The following is a 5,344-nucleotide window of genomic DNA, read 5'->3' as shown; positions in this document are numbered from 1 at the left end:
AAATGTATTCTCGTTCAAATGTTTCAGCTGGGTATTCACACAGAGACCACGGGGAACAATATTCGAGTCTGAAAACTAAAGCTACTTCAATTGCAAGTGTGGGTAATGTTAGGTCTAGCAGACCTGAATGTTAGCATTGTGGTAGACGACATCCCGTCGAGTGTAGGATGAATGACCAAGCTTGTTTAAAGTCTGGTTCTCAAGAGCATTTTATCCAAGATTGCCCTGAGCTGGCTAAGAAAGAACAATTTCTGAGTGCAAGGCCGAGTAATACTACCAATAAGGTAGGCCACCGAGAAATACTTGGAATGGAACTAGCAGTAAAGGTGTGGCGAAAGATACAGCTGTGAGATCTGAGGCCAAAGCACCTGCTAGATCTTATGCCATATGTGCTCGTAAGGATGCATCATCTCCCGATGTGATTACTAGTACATTTTCTCTTTATGATACTAATGTTATTGCATTGATTGATCCTAGATCCACTCATTCTTATATTTGTGTGAATTTGGTATCTAGTAAGAATTTGCCTATTGAGTTTACTGAATTTGTGATTAAAATGTCAAACCCCTTAGGCAAATATGTGCTAGTTGATAAAGTTTGCAAGAACTGTCATTTGATGATTTGAGGTCACTGTTTTTCGGCTGACTAATGTTGTTGCCATTTGACGAATTCGATGTTATTTTGGGTATGGATTGGTTGACACTACATGATGCCATAGTAAAATGTAGACAGAAAACTATTAAATTGAAATGTGAAAATGGTGAAGTTCTTCGGGTTGAAATCTATGAATTAAGTGAATTGCCTACTGTGATTTCATCTGTGTCTACTCAAAGGTACATAAGGAAAGGTTGTGATCTTGCTTATGTGTTGAATAAAAAAAGTCTGAATTGAAAATTGAATCAATGTCGGTAATCTGTGAATATCCGGATATGTTTCCAGAGGAGTTGCCTGGGTTACCTCTGCTTAGAGAGGTTGAGTATGCTATTGGTTGAATATCTGGGACTTCATCGATATCGATTGCTCGGTATAGAATGGCTCCAACTGAGTTAAAAGAATTGAAAGCTCAGTTGCAAGAGTTGACAGATAAGGGTTTTGCAAGACCTAGTTTTTCACCCTGGGGTGTTCTAGTGTTATTTATAAAGAAGAAAGACGGATCAATGAGACTTTGTATCGATTACAGACAGCTTAATAAGGTGACTATATAGAACAAGTATCCTTTTTCGAGGATTGATGACTTGTTATCGATATTCTCAAAAATTGATTTGAGATCTGGCTACTATTAGTTGAAAGTTAAAGAGTAGGATGTGCTGAAAACTACTTTTAAGACAAGGTATGGGCATTATGAATTTATTGTTATGTCTATCGGACTAACTAAAGCACCTTCCATTTTTATGGACTTGATGAATAGAATTTTTCAACCGTATTTAGATAAGTTTGTGATTGTGTTCATTGATGATATTCTAATTTACTCATGAGATGAGTCTGAATATGTCGGGCATTTAAGAATTGTATTGCAGACCTTGAGAGATAAGCAGTTGTTTGCTAAATTCAGTAAAAGTGAGTTTTGGCTCCAAAAAGTTAGATTTTTGAGACATATAGTTTCAGGTGATGGTATTCGAGTTGATCCAAGCAAGAATTCAATAATTGTTGAATAGAAACTGCTAAGGAATGTATCTGAAGTTAAAAGCTTTTTGGGTTTAGCCGGTTATTACCAACGTTTTGTCAAAGGATTTTCAATGATTGCTACTCATATGACCAAGTTGTTGGAAAAAGATGTTAAATTTGAATGGTCCAAAAAATGTCAACAAAGTTTTGAGAAATTGAAAGCATTACTGACTGAGGCACCAATTTTATACAACCTGAATCGAGGAAAAAAAATTTTAACTTATAGCGATGCTTTATTAAATAGTTTGGGATGTTTAAATAGTTTGGGATGTGTGTTGATGCAAGAGGGGAAAGTGATAACTTATGCCTAGAGACAGTTGAAACCGCATGAGAATAATTATCTGACGCACGATTTGGAATTGGCCGCCATTATTTTTGCTTTAAAAATTTGGCGTCATCATTTGTACGGTGAGAAATGTCATATCTTTACTAATCATAAGAGTTTAAAATACTTAATGATTCAGAATAATCTGAACTTGCAACAATGGATATGGCTCGAGTTACTGAAGGATTATGAACTAGTGATTGACTATCATCTGGGTAAGGCAAATGTAGTCGCAGATGCTTTGAGCAAAAAGTCCTTGCTTGCTTTGAGTGCTGTGAGTACGAGATTGACTTTGTCTAATGACGGTTCAATTTTGTCCGAGTTGAGAGCTAGACTGATATTTCTTCAGCAAATTCGTGAAGCTTGGAAACACAAAAATTTAAACACTTTTTCATACCCTTTTTAACTTAAATTCATGCGAATTCGGTTAAATTCTTGTCGAAAAATAATTAATTTTTATAAAATAATTAAAGTGCACTTAAAATATGAAAGTGCACTTAAAATATGAACATGTTTAATTTTAGTTAATTTTATAATTATTTTTGATGAATTTTGGTTATTTTCGAGAGATTTGCACAAAGGGCAAAAAATAGCTTGGCAGACACTGCTAGAAGCAGAAAATCAAGAAGCAATTTGAAGTATCGAGGAGAACTAAATTTCAGCCTAAAACGGTCCAAAATTATATGTATTTATTCATAATATAATTAATTTTAATTTATATCCAATTTAATTTTGGTTAATAAATTATGATTAATTAATTATGAAAAAATAGTCCGATTGAAACGAACCGAGTGAACCAAACCGGCCAAAAAAAGGACAACCCAAAATCATCCAAGTGCTGACCCAATTCAGCTCATTAGCTGATTATTTAAGCTTGCAAAGAGGCCTTTGAAGAATTTTTCAAACTGCAATTCAACCCCTCCACAATTGGTGGCTTCGTAGATTTGCCCCAAGCCATATTTAGAAAAGTTGAAGCCATCAACTTTGCCACATAGGTGGCCCGCCAAGGGGTGGCTCTTTGGCTGCTATTTTTAGCAAATTTTAGCTACCGCATTCAACTATAAAACCCCCTTGTCTGATCATTCAAAGCATCCCTCATTCATTCACATCTCTTCTCTCCTTTCTCACTTTCTCCTCTCATTTTTCCATTCAAAGTCCCTTCCTCTCTTGCCGATTTCTCATCTTGGAAAAGGGGTGTTCATCAGCCATTTTGGAGCAACATTGAAGTGTTCATAGCAGCCTTGATCGGCAAGGTCAACAGAGAACGAAGATGGAGCAAACTAGTCAAGCCACGAAGGAACACCGGATTTGATTCTTGTTCCCTATCTCTTTAATTTCTGTTGTTGTTATGATGAACATATCTATGAATATTTATGTTGTTGGAATGGTTAATTTAATCAGATTATCTTAAATTTAATTTGTGTTGGTTTGATTGCATTTCATCTGCTTAAATTTTTAAAATTATGTTTATGCTGTTATAGGCCTCGGTAAAATGCTTGATTAAGCAAAATCATGCCTAAGTTATTCTTGCATTATGATTGTAAGGTAACTAATGAATTATTTATTTAAACGGATTGAAATTGTAATTAATTGACACAATAATTAATCAGTGCATGTTTATTCTTCTAAGGTAGCCGAAGGTTAAATTAGCAATGTATCTAGCGATACACTTGCCTTGCATAACTTGCAAGATTTTTGTGATTAAAATGTTTCAAGGTAATAATACATTGTTACTTAACATAGTCTTTTATATGATCATTAGATTTAATCAATTTTTTGAATTGAAATAGGAATATGCAATAGAATAGTTTAATTTAATGAGTATGTATGTGCAATAACATGTTTGCTTATTAAAATCTGTTTAATCATTTGAATTGACATAGGCATATGTTAAGAAATGACTGGATTTGTGTCACTGAGTATGTTCATAAGTTAACAAATTACCGAGTTGCCATGAGTTTATTCGTAATAGCATAAGCATGAGTTTAATAATTCTAAGTTAAAGAACTGTAATTAATCCAACACAATTATGTCATCTTGATTAAATCATATATTTGAAATCGTGTATTAGAACTTTTTTTTTATTTAGTTTAAAATCTTTTTTTAATCACCTTTTTGAAAACAAAATATTTTTTTTCATCAAATTGTTTTAAACTGTATTCATAAATAATTCCTTTCACAGTCCCTGTAGGTACGATAACTCGATATTTACTTGTCACTTTATTTCTTGTTGCGATTGTGTACACTTGCACATTTCCATTGTTCCAAGTTTTTGGCGCCTTTGCCGGGGATAATTTTAAAAGGTCATTATTTGTGAATTTGTTAGTTTTACATTTTGGTTTAATTTTCTGTTAAATTCTAACTTAATTAATTATTTCAGGTGTTTATGAGTATTGACCGAATTATTGACCTCCTCCCTGTAGACCCTAAGATAGAAAGAACTTTTCGAGAGCGAAGAAGACAAGCAAATCAGAGAAGGATCGAAGAGATGAACTTTGAATATCCAAATTAAGAAAATGGAGCAAACCCTGCTTAAAATCCTATCTTTATTGCTGATGATAGGGATAGAGCTTTAAGACAGTATGCCGTGCTAGTATTTAATGATTTTAATCTGAGTATTAGGAGACCCGAAATTAAGGCACAACAGTTCGAGCTGAAGCCAGTCATGTTCCAAATGCATCAAACTATAGGCCAATTTAGTGGGATGCCTATCGAAGATCCTCACCTACACTTAAATTGTTTATGGAGGTGAATGATTCTTTCAAGTTAGTCGAAGTAACCGAAGATGCATTATGATTGAAGTGGTTCCCATATTCACTAAGGATAGAGCTCGAGCCTAATTGAACTCATTGCCACTGAATTCAATGTCCACATGGCAAGAGTTAGCAGAAAGATTCCTTATGAAGTATTTCCCGCCTAGCAAGAATGCTAAGTTGAGGAACAAGGTCATTATTTTCCAACAAATGGATGATGAGTTATTGTATGAGGCATGGGAAAGGTACAAAGAATTTTTACGAAAGTGCCCTCATCACAGAATCCCACATTGCATCCAAGGTGAGACATTTTATAATGGTCTCAACGCTCGCACGAGGATGGTAGTGGGCGCTTCTGCTAACAGTACTCTCCTTTCTAAGCCTTATAATAAGGCTTATGAAACCATTGAGAGGATTGCCAGCAACAATTATCAATGGCCAACCAATCAAGTAGTGTGGTGGTCGCTAAACTAACTAAAAATTTGCATAAGGTAAGTGTACCTATCGAATAGTAGTATAGCTATGGTGAGATCGGAAATATTGTATCCACAAGGACTAAAAGTACTAGTAATTACTATCTTTTTATTATTCTAGCCTAAGA

The 5,344-nt window shown here is 34.5% G+C and overlaps 1 non-coding gene across 1 annotated transcript; it reads right to left on the bottom strand.

The window, feature by feature from the left end:
* Nucleotides 1-4,920: 4,920 nt before the first annotated feature.
* LOC121227788 (small nucleolar RNA R71) lies at nt 4,921-5,027 on the bottom strand. Its single transcript, XR_005925311.1, has one exon. It is a non-coding gene; the product is annotated as a small nucleolar RNA R71 (small nucleolar RNA).
* Nucleotides 5,028-5,344: the final 317 nt, after the last annotated feature.

Source organism: Gossypium hirsutum, chromosome A03 (genome assembly GCF_007990345.1).
Source record: "Gossypium hirsutum isolate 1008001.06 chromosome A03, Gossypium_hirsutum_v2.1, whole genome shotgun sequence".
NCBI lineage: Eukaryota > Viridiplantae > Streptophyta > Magnoliopsida > Malvales > Malvaceae > Gossypium > Gossypium hirsutum.
The sequence above is the reverse complement of the archived record's forward strand: the minus strand, read 5'-3'. Positions and strand labels throughout refer to the sequence as shown.